The sequence below is a fragment of the Pinus tabuliformis genome, chromosome 3_2, assembly GCF_031772625.1.
Source record: "Pinus tabuliformis cultivar Carrire ecotype Pingquan chromosome 3_2, CPIR1, whole genome shotgun sequence".
NCBI classification, from domain to species: Eukaryota; Viridiplantae; Streptophyta; class Pinopsida; order Pinales; family Pinaceae; genus Pinus; species Pinus tabuliformis.
In genome coordinates this window covers 95,528,209-95,543,456 of record NC_142302.1, presented here as the reverse complement: position 1 = coordinate 95,543,456, position 15,248 = coordinate 95,528,209, and the positions used below count along the sequence as shown (strand labels likewise).

At 37.0% G+C, this 15,248-nt stretch overlaps 1 long non-coding RNA gene across 1 annotated transcript; it reads left to right on the top strand.

Annotated features, from left to right (window-relative positions):
• Positions 1 to 478: 478 nt before the first annotated feature.
• LOC149179999 (uncharacterized) lies at positions 479 to 4,235 on the top strand. Its single transcript, XR_016257420.1, has 3 exons — positions 479 to 586; positions 3,569 to 3,753; positions 3,840 to 4,235. It is a non-coding gene; the product is annotated as an uncharacterized LOC149179999 (long non-coding RNA).
• Positions 4,236 to 15,248: the final 11,013 nt, after the last annotated feature.

Genomic DNA, 15,248 nt, shown 5'->3' with positions numbered 1-15,248 from the left:
CATCTGGCAATGGCCAGGGACTATAGGAATCAAAATGTTGCTTTTAGCATTAAATTAAGATGCTTATCATCCCGAATAAGTAGCTACTATGATGAATAACCAAAATTTTTGAACAACAATCCATTTGATCGTCTTATTTAGCCTCTTCCCGAGGCGGGGAGGCTAAAAACATACGGTTATATCATATTTGTGCTTCACATTTAGAAATTTAGAAATTTAGCTTGCAAGTAATGCTAGCATTAAATCAAAAAATCAAGTGTCAAATGTCAATCATAATATATTTCTTTAGTATACTAAGAGAACAAGCATCTCACTGTTTCTGCATGTATAGCTGCCACGACTTCGTCAACAACTGCTATGGCTTGGACAACTGCTATGGCTTTTTCCAAGTGTCATGATCCATTGAAGTTATGACCTTTAGAAAACTGGATAAATTCATTCTAAAAACCTCGGTGAAGCATGCAACTGCAGGAGTGGGAGCAACGGAGGAGTGGCAGAAATGGAGAGAGCGCTGGTTCTTATACCACGTTTTGGAGAATGAAGTTGTGCGGCTCCTTTCATCTGCACCTGCACCACAGAAGACAAGGTATAAAACTTATCTGTGTCATGAAGTTACTAGAATTCATTTATCATGCAGTCACGGCATTCGTTTCGTTTCATAAAAATGAAAGAGGTGGAAGAAAACGAAAATTCATTTATCAATGTTTAACATTAAAACACAAATATTTAAGAAAGAAACAGAAATATTTAAGAAAGGTTATTAGGAGCAAAAATGTGCTGATCTCTATTAATACTTAGAAATTGTACAAATTAAACATCAAATTTACAAAATAGTTCTCTAACAATCAAGTTACTGTTTTGGATTACTGCATCTGTGTAACTTGAAAACTGTGAACAATCATAGTGCAATAGCATTCTATAGTTCTTATTTTTAATTAGTCATGGTGAAGTGCATATATAGAGGAACACGGTAGAGGATACCGTAGTGGGTGATGTTTAGCTCGTCATATACTAGAAAATGGGTCAGACTTAATGTAATGCGTTTAGATAGAACCAGAAATTGGACTCCTTCTTTTTTAAAAGAAGTGTTGCCTTTGTGTTTTTGTTTTATAGTTGAGTCTAGTTTTATTTAAATTGAGATTTCATAGTACCAATTATCTTTACCAAGATATTTCATTTGTTTCATCTTTTAGTTTTCATTGTGTTTTCACAAAATATAATATTTTAGTGTTAAGCTTAATGTAACATAGAAGTGTTATTTGTGTCACAGAAGCAACAATTTCTTTAGGCTTCTTTAATATCTTTTTTGGTTTTTAAAGTAAGAAATGATAAAGTCTAATGATTTTTAAAGTAAGAAATGATAAAGTCTAATGATTTTTTACAATTTATCAAGGAATTAAGGAATCAGTAGCTATCTAGTGATTCTATGTGCAGGCTGGCTATCTAGTGATTCTATGCAGGCGCACACCCTTGATTTTTTTGAAGGTAAGCTGAAATAATTGTTTAAATAATGCCTCTTGTTTTGCACATAATAAAAAAAAAAGAATATTAGGAGAAAACTGTACCTTTTGAACTTTAGAAGCCTGCAAAATGAATAGACGTTCCTCCAGTTATATGTATTATCTTAGACGGGGTTGTCTCCTTTCCACAGAAAGCTACGAGGAACTGATTCTTGAATTTATTTTCCTGTTTCTCTGTGCTGGCCAAAATCTACAGTAAAAAATGCTTTAAATGACAGTTACCAAATTCCCAAGCGAAAATTTGGAAAAAACTACACAGAATAGTTGGATGAAATCCAAAACAATTTGCAGTAGGTTCGTATTTCGTGGTTTTCCAATCACGCCCTTGAATATAAATCTGAGGGTAATATTATCTAAAAACAAAATGGATAGGGTGATCGCTTGCAACAGGAATCAAATGTAGTAGAAGGAAACGAATGGGAAGGTAGTTACCAGTGCTTGCAGTTTCTGCCCTTTCTGTGTTTTATCTCTACAACACCAGAAAGAGCATATCTTCCGCTTATCGTAGCTTCTCTTCATGAATTTCAGAGTCCACAGTCGTCTTCTTCTCAACTGTGTGTAGGGCTTTAGCATACACTCATCTCTTCTGCCCCATCGAAGCTCTGCCCCATCGAAACTCAACAGACTTCACATTGTAGAAGACTAGAAAAATGGTTGACCCCGACTCCATCATGAGCTTGAGCTCATCCAAGCAGCAACTCGATTCGGCATGAAAGAAAATAGCGTCAACTTCAAATAGACAACATTCACTAATCTCAACAACTGAAACTGTGTTATGCGAGTAAGAGTCCAGTTAAACAGACTCACTTGGATGTATATCGAGAACATTACCGTCACCTGATTGTTCTTGACTGTTTAGATCATGCACAAAGGACGAACTGGAAGGACTCAATTCAGCAGCTGTAAGCGATTCCCTCTGAACTGAGCTATTTGAACGCAATAACACGTAATTGCAGTTACTCTGGCCTAGTGGTAAATGCATGCACTGCTACTGACACGTGAAATGAATGCAAAAGGCAATATTTGTGTGTTGGAGCAGTGGAATCTTGATTTTTAAAGATACGACGGACGCGCGCTTGCCTCGATGCCCGTAACGCCTTTGTGCTAGAATCTTTGAATTGGGTGTTTAATTCCACAAGTGGCTTTCATCGGTGGAATCAACGAATATCGTTGTGTTTTGTAGTGGGTATCATCCTGCAGTTGAAGACACTAAGATATCTGTTTTGCTAAATATTCAACGATTAACTAAATTATTATATTGAGAAAATGGTGGCATGCTGAGCTGTCTCACTTACAGCCCTGCCACCAGCTTTGCCATTTATCAGAATTGATGCCTACCTTTGACAAATGCATTTGCGGTTCATATGTGCAGGGACTAGCTATTATGTTGCTGTCTACCTTGGTTGAATAATAACAGGAGAACAAATAAACAAGAATTCATAAAATTCTAGAAGTCAAATGTTTCGTATAAATTGTTTGCCATTTAAGTCTAAACCTAGAGCATAAAAGCTAACAGGAGAAAATGGCGGCATGCTGAGCTGTCTCACTTACAGCTCCGCCACCAGCTTTGCCATTTATCAGAATTGATGCCTACCTTTGACAAATGCATTTGCGGTTCATATGTGCAGGGACTAGCTATTATGTTGCTGTCTGCCTTGGTTGAATAATAATAGGAGAACAAATAAACAAGAATTCATAAAATTCTAGAAGTCAAATGTTTCGTATAAATTGTTTGCCATTTAAGTCTAAACCTAGAGCATAAAAGCTAACAGGTCTTATGTTGACATATCGCTGTGTTTTGCAGAAGATTCTGGATTTCTCAAATTTTTTAATAATAAGGGATATACCTTGTCATTATATGAAATGTGTTTCATTAATAATTAGGATGGTGAAATGCACTTTATAATAATAAAATATTGTTATTAAGATAGTGTGAAATTTATACTTATTTTCCATTCTTATAAGATTTAAATTCAAAATTGAATAAAAGTTAAATAAAATATACTTACAATTCAAAATTTAATATAGCTTGTACTTGTGTTGTACAGATAACTAATATGAAAAGACAACACGAAGAAGTAACTGCTCCAGATGCTTGCTCTCTCTCAGAGACTTGCAACGTCTCAGAAACTGATAAACAGATAACTAATATGAAAAGACAACATGAAGAAGTAATTGCTCCAGAGGCTTTCTTTCTCTCAGAGACTTGCAATGTCTCAGAAATTGATAAAAAGTAACTAAATAACCTTTAAATCTATTCTTACAAGTTTTGTAGTACAAACATAATGTTAATTCAGATTCTTTAATATTGTTCTACAGGCAGAAACAGGAAAATAAATCTGAAATAAGAGCTAAGCATCAACTATGCACACCGATCACAATACAGGAGTTGAAAGGCCTGAAACTGGGAACAATCTTTCACGATCAGATTCTTGTAATATACAAAACAATGGTCGATCAAGTACACAGAATTCAATTGTTACATGCTGACCTAGTGGATAGCAAAGGGAATATCCAAAACTCCATGCGATAATCAATGAGATGTTCCATGATTACAAGAAACTACAAACAACTTGCTTTTGTTTTTATTTCTACCTTGGATAGAACTAGATAGACACTGGCAAACCCGTAGATGAATTTTCTCTGCTTTTCTCTGCTGTCCTCCATAGCCTTCTTCATGCAGGGACTTGCTGCCTCACAGCTTCCCTTGTTAACTCTTCAATAAGGTACTCTTTTCTTTCTAAAAATTTGTATATTTACTTAAAAATTGCGTTGGTGTGTCCAGTTGAATTGTTTCATATATATCTAAATTCGATGGAACATAGGCTTGTCACTAGAAGTAAAATATTCTATTAATTCCTTTTGGTAATTAAGTAGTTGTCGCCTCCATCTTGGATAATTTTGACGTAATTGTACATTTCTTCACATTTAATTTATTTTTTACGTAGTTTGTGTGAATTTTTATATCTCTTCCTAATGATGGGTTGTGATACGTAGCCAAAAATGTCTAAAAACAAGAAATTAATGTAGGATTCCTTCTTGTTGAAAAATTGTTTTTGTTGAAAACATGGACATGTGTCTATGTAAATTTTATATTAATTATAGGATTTGAATGGAAATCTTGTCCTGCATGGAATTGACATACAAATTTTTTGGCATTATTTGGAGTCTACTACTGAGAGGAGAAGTTGGTCATAATGTATTTCACATATTAATGATATTTTATGCTAGTTTGTGCCCTAGTACGCTGAATAACTCCAAGCTCTACTGAAACTATAGGCTACATGACAACTAAAAATTTTTGATATGAGAAATTGGTACACATCAGTGAGTTTGCGACTAATGGATTCCTCTGTAAATTAAAAGTTGTATACTACAATCTTGCTTTCTGAAACAATTTGTAGCATTCAAAAATGATAATACCCTAGAATCCATTAAATGTTTCATTTTCAAATTATATATAATTAGACGTAAAGATTGTGAACACTTTAAATTTTGCAAAATAATTTATATGAAGATATTTGACAATGTAATTGATGAAGCGAGAGTACAAATTTTGTTATGGAAAATTTATATTATTTTATTCAACTTCAATGTCACATTGATTTTATTGGTTGAAAGTGGACAAAAGGATATTATGATTCTCAAAATCCACTCTTGTCTGCAACTTTCTGTGCCCATGTGAAGAGTAAGGAAAACTTGAAGTAGTAGATAATTTTTTCATAATTGTATGTTTTAATTTTCCAAAACAATAAAGGGTCAAGAGAGTAGAAGGTGTTGACGAATGCAAAGGGTGGCCTCTCATAAGTTTTGACTTCTCTACTATCATATAGAGAGTAGTGCAAAGGGTAGAGTGAATGTCACTGTTATGGAGTAATATTGCTAAGGTAACCCATAGTTCGATTCCTTTGAATATCTTCTTGCTTATGTTGTTGCACTTTGATTATAGCATTCATGAGAGGAGTTTGTTTTGTAATTTCAAAAATGTGTAGTTAAAAATATAAAACCTAATTTAATTTTTTTAGCTAAGTATATAAATAGCCATGATGATTAATTTCATATCTATTTCCTATCCAAAAGCAATCTAGGGAAATAAACAATTATGTGTTTTGCATTTTAGGGTATTTATAGGTAGGTTGAAACTTGAAATTCTAGAAATAATATGCAATGATTCTAATTGAAAGTAAACCCATATAAATTGCATTTTGGGTATCTCTAGATAAAATTCATTCACTTAAATTGGAGCTAGGTTCACTAAAGTTATATGTAAGATGCAAGACAAGTGCTTGGTTTAGGTTTCTTTCTTTCACATTTATTCTTATTGTTGCTCAACCCAATTTCTCTAGTAAATTATGTAATTTGAATAACAAAGGTTGAAGTGTTGGAACAAGAAAGCATTTGATAGTTTCTAACTTATCATGTGCATGTACCACATGACTTGAATTAACAATGGTCGTCGCTCAACTGACATCATTAAAGTATCCAAAACCAACCTAGAGGACATTTGAAGTTCTTCTATATGAACTCGTTCCTTTGTGTTGATAAATTTATCTTTGTGTATGGCAAGGGCTATTAACTTTTCTAAGTGTGATGACTTATACTTACCATCATATTTTACCATTTCCAACCACGTTTTTAGTATCTTGACATTTAATCCCTTTTGTTGCATCTCAATTGTGTATGATCTCATTGCCCCTAACATATATGACCTACACCTGAGGGTACTGGTACAAAGAATATAACATATAGCCAACAATCTAAAGGGAATTAATTATTATAGATGTCTATGTATCAATCCTATAGCTTATAGGAGTAGTTGGTTGTTGCCTAGAGATATTTGGGAAGACCCTAAGAGAATGAAGCTAGTACTAGTCAATGGTCTAAAATTGGACCCACTAATTTAATTTATTTTCTTTACAAGTATCCATGATGAATCTTCTTAACATTTATTTTTATTATGTAACAAGGTCTGAATCTAGATCAGTAATGCTTCTTAGTGGAGATACTTACTGATGATTTTTTCCAACATTCAACAAATTCACTCTATTCCTTATATTTCTATTTTCTTCTTTTATTCAATTGTGCATGCTCCCATTTGCAGCTATAATACATAACTAAAATAATTCCATGAATTCATTCTCGAATAAATTTGTATTCTCTAGGCCCAACATGATTAATATGATATTGTTTGCAAGAAATATGAACAATATATTGCAATAAACAAGCACAAATGTGGTCATAATCTAGCAAGCCAACCGAAACACGAAATAAGAAAAATGTCAAACATGGTTTAGAGAGAGGACGATAGAAAAGATAGAAGTTCCAATCACCCTGCTGATCCGAATTGGATCCATGAAAATTATCAGAGTCGTATGACTGTTTCAAATCATGACAGACTTCAAAAAACTTGTGAACAAGAGCTATCAAGAAGGACCTCTAGACAATGGTAGTTTGTATCTAGCACAGAACAACGAGGACCTCGGTCAGAGCACACTGACCAAGGCCCATGGAGAACGTGCAATTGTGCAAACTAGTAATTGGGAAATCTAGATCAGAAAATGGAGGCCGTTTCTGATGCGTGATTAGCTAATCGCATATCGTTGGGAAAAACCCCTCGAGAAGGAAAACCCTTGAGTACTCGGTCACAAGGGAAAGCATGAAACTGTGGGAAAAGCGCTAAAGCGACAAGCAGGTCCTGTGCTCCAAAACCGGTAGAATATCGAAGGCATTTCGGGCAGTAAGCGGGTTTGGCTGAAGACCCAACGATTCCATATGTTGAATGATGCGTGTCCGCCAGATGAGAGAGAAAACTGCTCTCATTGCAGGCTAGCGTTCGAGCAAGTCAACCATGCAATAAGAGCGATAACCGTAGGATTTGGAGGCCCCAGATCTAATGGTGGAGAATGCACCCGATGGGAACCTGGATTTGGTGGAAGAATAAGCTGAGGCATATAAAGATTTGAAGTCCGATTTGACCGCTGAGCTGGCAGATGAATCATTTCATAGAGTAACCAAAAAAACAAATAGTTCGAGGAAGAGTTGGTGCTCAGTTCGTGAGAGAACAAGTGGCCACCTCCCTGTGAAACGTTACACAATGGCGATGACGTAGAGGTAGGGAATTCTAAGCAGACAACAACAGGCGAACCGAAGAGATGGAAGATGAAGCGAACAGTCAAGGGATGGATTGGCTTTAAGCCATGAACAGAAAGAGAACATAGACAAGGAGACAGTGAGAAGGAGAAGACAGTGAGACAGAGAAGTAGAGAACAGAGAGTCAAGTTAACCTATAGAGCTAAGGCAGCATCGAGCAAACAGAACCAGGCTTGAGAGGTTCAAGCAATCCTTGAGAGGATATCTGTCGAGAACTGAGTACCAAATTGGATGCATCCCTTTAAGACCAGTTGAGGTCGAGACTTGGTAAGGGGGAGTCTGTCCACTCTAGTGGCTTGGGGAATCCAAGTACCACCTTGCTAAGTATCATCTGTTCCAAGAGACTCAAATTGAGCTCCTCATTGTAAAAACTCTGCTTAAAGACACAATAAATAAGGCCACCACTGAAAGCTGGACCGGAGACATAGCCCAGGAGGATTGGATGAACTCCTTATTAAATTGTTGTGTTTTGTATTTGCTTACTGTGTTCTTCTTACTATTTTCCAGTGTTTGTGTATTTTGCAATCTTATCGATACGTTGCCTAAGATAACATAGACACCCACCAGCGCATGAGTCTGTAATACCTTCATTAATTAATTAACTAAGATCACTCATAAGTGATTTTTAGATCAAGTGGTATTAGAGCTTTAGGCTGTTAAGGTTAGACAAGCTTGTGCTAGATTTAGCTGTTGAATACTAACTATATCAAAGCTCAAATTAGGAGAAGGAAAGTTGGTCGAAACTAATCCTGAAATTGGAAGAGTCTATCCTCAGAAGACAATGTTAGAGGAAGGTTCTGTGGGGCCAGACCCTCAATTCATAGATAGTTTCCTAGCCATAAGGTCCATGGTAGAGGAAATGTATAAGGACTTTAGAAAACACAAGGATGAAGATTCATTAGGCTCCAAACAAGACAAAGGGGAAGATGAGTCTCTCCTCCATGACCACTCGAAAGGCAAGGGGAAAGAAGAAAGCTTTCTTAGACCTCCTAATAGCCCTGAACATAAAAAGAAGACATATTTGATTAAACTAGATATTAAATTTGATTTACCAATATATGATGGAGAGTTGAATGCAGAAAAGTTGGACAATTGGATTATACAAATTGATGTTTATTTCATAGTGCAGAGTATTGATTCATACAAGAGAAAGATTCAGCTGGCAAGCCTATGCCTTGGAGGCACTGCCTTGGTTTGGTTGGAAGGCAGGACCCAAGTTGACATGAAGAGACATGGTAAGACCATTTCTGTCTAGAGTGAATTTGTTTCTGCAATCAAAAAGTGGTTCTATCCATTGGCCTACATGCAACAAGCCATGATGATCTGGAAAACTCTTTGATAGTTGAAAGGGAAAAGTGCACAAATTTACACCCAAGAATTTAGGAAGAGAGCATTGATTCTAGGAATCTCATTAGACTCACCTGAGACTCTGTTGAAGTACATCGGTGGTCTACATAGCTACATGAGGCACACTATCCTCATGTTTAATCCCACTAGTATAGTTGAGGTATTTGTACAAGCTACTCATCTAAAAGCTAGAGGAAAGAATGGAAGTCCAGAAGTTGGGGGATCATCCCAACCCACTGCAAGCAAGAATAAGGAGAAAAGAAAACAGAAATGGAATGCAAGGAAGGCCAACACTGCACAGAAAAGAAAGGCTTCATGCACTCACTGTAAGAAGGATGGGCATGATGATGAGCACTGTTGGATTCTACATCTGGAGCTGAGACCTAAGAATTTTGAGGGCAAGAAGAAGAAGACTGCTGCAGCTATTCAGAAAGATTTGGGGTCAGACTCAAGAGATGAAACAACCATTGTAGCCACAGGTATAAAAGGTAAGAATTCTGAAGCATCTACTAGTAATTCTACACAATCTACTGTTGATGAAGAAAATGAGAGAAAAAGACATGGGATTTTCCATATTCGAGTTATTTCCAAACATTAAAAGATTGATACTTTGTTTGATAGTGGCTCACAAGTAAATTTAATTTCTGAAGCAATTGTAAAGAAGTTGGGATTACTGACTACACCTCACAAGAAACCATACCCATTAGGATGGTTAAATGATAAAGCACAACTACAAGTGACTAGACAATGCAAACTCAAGTTTTCTTTTGGGTTAGCATTTGTAGATGAGGTTGAGATAGACATAATTCCTTTGGATATATGTGGAATCATTTTAGGAAGTCCTTACTTGTATGACATAAAAGCTATTTTCTATAGAGTTGAGAACAAGTATCTACTCGTTAAAGATGGAATCGAATACTTTGTAAGAGCTCATAAGATCAAAAATAATTATACTCTCATAAACTCAGGGCAGATGAAACGAATGATAAATTCATGCAAACAATTCTTACTGATGGTTGTAAAGGAAAAGAAACCTAATAAAACCAATGTATTTGAGGGCTGTGATGCTAAACAGCAAGCTAATTTCGAAAAATTTGTTTTAGAGTATGATATCTTGTTTCAAGAACCTAAAGGTCTGCCACCCAAGAAGGAAATAGTGCATGAAATTAATTTGCAGCAAGATACCCCATTGCCTAACATTGGAATGTATAGGTTGTCCACTTTAGAGAATGCAAAAATCAAGAAGCAAGTGCAGGAGTTGGTCGAGAAGGGGTTCATCAGACCTAGCACATCACCATGTGGGTCACCAATCATTTTGGTGAGAAATAAAGATGGCTCGTGGAGAATGTGCATTGATTATCGAGCACTCAATAAGAAAACAATCAAAAATCGTTATCCCCTTCCTCGCATAGATGATATATTGGATCAATTGAAAGAAGCTGCTTATTTTTCCAAGTTAGACTTGCATAGTGGATATCATCAGGTCAGAGTTGCAGAACAAGATGCATGGAAGATTGCTTTCAAAATGAAGCAGGGATTGTATGAGTGGCTGGTTATGCCTTTTGGCTTAACTAATTCTCTTGCTACTTTCATGAGAATAATGAATGATGTACTCAGAATTTTCTTGATGATTTTGTTATTGTGTATCTAGATGACATTCTGATATTTAGCAAAACATGGGAAGAACATTTAAAGCATGCTAAGCAGAAACTAGATGTTTTGAAAAGAGAAAAACTTTATGTTAAACTCTCAAAATGTGAATTTGGCAAAACATCTTTGAATTATTTGGGACATATAGTAAGGGGTGGTGAATTGAAGATAGATCCCTCTAAGGTGGCAATGATTATAAATTGGCCTAAACCCAAATTTGCTACAGAAGTTAGGAGCTTCTTAGGAGCAGCACAATATTGGAGAAAGTTCATTTGTAACTTTTCCTTAATTGCAGCTCCCTTACACTCTTTAATAGGATTGAACAAGGTGTTTCAGTGGGGAGGCAAACAACAGAAAGCCTTTGACACCTTGAAAGAAAAGTTTAGTACAGCACCAGTACTAGCACTGCCTGATCTTCAAAGATTGTTTAAGATCCCAACGGATGCCAGTGACTATGCCATGGGAGCAGTGTTGACACAGCATGGTAAACCCATATGTTATCATTCTGAGACATTCAATTCTGTAGTAGTTAACTATCCTACATATGATAAAGAATTGTATACATTAGTACAGAGTGTGAAAAAGTGGAAACATTACTTAATGGGCAAATAAATAGTAATATGTACTGATCATCAACCACTTCAATATCTACACTCCCAAACTAAGTTGCAGCAATCAAGACACCATAGATGGATGGGTTTTCTACAACAGTTTCATTTAGTCATCAGATATAAAAAGGGCATGCACAATAAAGTTGCAGATATGTTATCTAGACCCATTGTAAATGCATCTACTATACTTAAGCATAATTCTGTGTTACATGAGAGCTACGTTGAACATTATGTTCAAGATATAGACTTTAAAGATGTATACGCAACTTTAAGTCAAGGAAAATGAATAGAAGAATTGGATTATCATATTAAGGATTGACTCCTATATCATTGTGCGAAGTTATGCATTCCACAAACTGAAAGAGTAAACATAATTCGAGAAGCACACACTTCTCTAATATCAGGTTACTTTGGGGTAAGTAAAACAGTTGCACAGCTGCAAAGATTTTGTCATTGGTAAAAGATGAACAAGACAGTTTCTAGATATGTAAGAGGGTGTCCTATGTGTGCTAAAAGCAAGCCCAGCAATAGAAAACTGGGCTTGTACACTCCATTACCAGTTCCTTCTCATCCTTGGGAAGGTGTTTCTATGGACTTTGTTGGAGGACTGCCTAAATCTAGGAAAGGTCATGATTATCTACATGTTGTTGTGGATAGGTTCAGTAAAATGTGTATTTTGATACCTTGTAATAAATAGATTACAGCTAAATAAACTGCAAAACTGTTCTTTCAACATGTATGGGTTCATTTTGGATTACCCACTTCCATTTTATCTGATCGAGACACCTGATTTGTGGGGAAGTTTTGGTCGAGTCTGTGGGAACTGATGGACACCAAACTGAAGAAAAGCACAGCTTTCCATCCACAAACTAATGGCTAGATAGAAGTAGTCAATAGGACAGTGATCTAGTTGCTCAGGGGATATTGTAGCAAGCATCCTAAGCTTTAGGATGAACATTTGTGTTATGTGCAGAATGCTTACAACAGAAAAAAACATTCTTCTACACAGAGATCTCCTTTTGAGACCTGTTTTGGTTGTACACCTAGGTCACCTTTGCATTTTGTCTTTGGTAAGGACATAACAGTTGAGGGACACAGCAATGTCGACAGGGAAACTAGGTTCATTGAAAAAATCTAAGAGATTCACCAGGTAGTACAGGAACAACTGGAAAAGAGCCAAGCCAAATACAATGCAAGGCATGACAAGCATCGGATGGAGCATAGTTTCCAAGTTGGTGATCAAGTTTGGCTGTATATCAGCAAGGGCAGGATGCAAGGTGAAGGTAAAAAGCTAAAGCTTATTAGGTATGGACCTTTTAAGATACTTGGGAAGATTGGTGAGAATGCTTTTCACCTTGATCTACCAGCTTACATGCACATCTACTCAGTCATAAATGCAGATAGCTTGAGACAATTTGAATGTTCATTGATTGAGGATCCCAAAGAGTAGAGTCAATTTCCTTCTATTGATGACCTGTTACCTGAGTATCTTGATGAATTGCAGGAAGACACAGTTCTAGATAGGAAGGTGAGAACGACGTGCAGGGGAGATGTTGAGTACCTCAGAATTGGGCTCAGGGGTTCAAAGCCAAGCAGTGCAAAATGGATAGAGATTGGACAAGTGAGACAATTGTACCCTCACTTAGACGATGCTTGAAACTAAATTTTGGTGGCCGAAAAGCTTTTTCAGTGGGAAGGCCATGATCCGAATTGGATCCGTGAAAATTATCAGAGTTCTGTAACTATTTCAAATCATGACAGACTTCAAAAAACTTGTGAACAAGAGCTATCAGGAAGGACCTCTAGAAAATGGCAATTTGTAGCCAGTATGGAACAACGAGGACCTTGGTAAAAGCGTGCTGACTAAGGCCCATGGAGACCACGCAGTGGCACAAACTAGCAATTGGGAAATCTAGATTAGAAAATGCATAGTTGGGCAAAACCCCTCGAGAAGGAAAAGCCCCGAGTGCTCGGTCACAAGCGAAACCATGAAACTGTAGGAAAAGCGCTAAAGCGACAGGCGGGTCACGCGCTCCAAAACCAGCGAAATATCAGAGGCGTTTCGGGTGGTTAGCGGGTTTGGCCGAAGACCCAACGATTCCATACGTTGAGTGACACGTGTCTGGAAGATGAGAGAGAAAACCGCTCTCATCGTAGGCTAATGTTTGAGCAAGTCAACCGTGCGATAAGAGTGATAACTGTAGGATCTAGAGGCCCCATATCTAATGGCGGAGAATACACCCAATGGGAACCTGGATTTCGTGGAAGAATAAGCCAAGGCATATAAAGATTTGAAGTCCAATTTGACCACTGAGCTGGCAGATGAATCATTTCACAGAGTAACCGAAAAAACAAATCGTTCGAGGAAGATATGGTGCTCAATTCGTGAGAGGACAATTGGCCACCTCCCTGTGAAACGTTATACAGTGGTGATGACGCAGAGGCAGGGAATTCGAACCTGATAGTAGTAGGTGAACTGAAGAGATGGAAGAGGAAGCAAACAGTCAAGGGATGGATTGGCTTTAAGCCATGAACAAACAGAGAACAGAGACAAGGAGATAGTGAAAAGGAGAAGACAGTGAGATAGAGAAGTAAAGAACAGAGAGCCGAGCTAACCTGCAGAGCTAAGGCAACATCGAGTAGACAGAACCAGGCTTGAGAGGTTCAAGCAATCCCTGAGAGGATATCTATCGGGAACTGAGTACCAAATTGGACTCATCCCATTAAGACCAGTTGAGGTCGAGACTTAGTAAGGGGGAGTCTGTGCACTCTAGTGGCTTGGGGAATCCAGGTACCACCCTGATAAGCATCATCTGTTCCAGGAGACTCAAATTGAGCTCCTCATTGTAAGAACTCTGCTTAAAGACACAATAAAGAAGGCCACCATTGAAAGTTGGACTGAAGACGTAGACCAGTAGGATTGGGTGAACTCCTTATTAAATTGTTGTGTTTTGTATTTGCTTATTTTGTTTCTCTTACTGTTTCCCAATTTCTGTGTATTTTTCAATCTTATCGATCAGTTGCCTAAGATAACATAGACACCCACCAGTGCATGAGTCTGTAATACCTTCACTAATTAATTAACTAAGATCACTCACAAGTGATTTTCAGATCACCTGCATAGATCTATCTTAACCCTAGACCTGTTGTTATGAAACCAGCTCACAAAAAGATAGAAAAGATAGATCAACACCTTAGAAATAAGCCTCTTCGAGGGGGAAACCTCCTTTACATTACACAAATGAACAATTCTTAGATGATACAAATAAAAATACCACCTTTCTATATATAGTAGTCTAAGGGGTCATAATATAATCAGAGCTGAGATAACAATAATAATGTGAGGGCACAATAATAACAATAGTGGGCTTCTATGGGGCACAATAATAAAAATATGGGGACTACATGGGCACAACAATATAATAAGGGGGTTGTACTAATAACAATAAGGGGTTACACTAGTAGTATAGGGACCTAACATGCCCCTCTCCTCCAAAAAGTGTTGTCCTCAACGCTTGAGTAATTCTTGATGTTTCTGTATAAAATTATCCTCCTTCCATGTGGAATCTTCAACGTGTAAGTTAATCCACTTGATGAGATTCTTCGAAATTGATTGATTTTGTAGCTATCGACTTCTTGGTTCTGTGAATGCTTGAAGTTCCAATATGATTTTTCCTTCCTTGTCAAGTTCTGGCAATGTTGTTGGAACTGGGATCTGATTTTTCCTTCCTTGTCAAGTTCTGGCAATGTTGTTGGAACTGGGATCTTTGGCAACTTTTGAATGAGTTCCCACCCTACTTCACCATTCTTCCATTCATCCCTTGCTCTGTTTATCAAATTTAGTTGGATAATTATACCAACCTCTACCATTTCTGCAACCATATGTTTAATTTCACTCCTTTGGGCATATGGATATCTATAACGCTTGACGTTTGGAGGAACACTTCCTGGAATAAAATGAATAGCATGA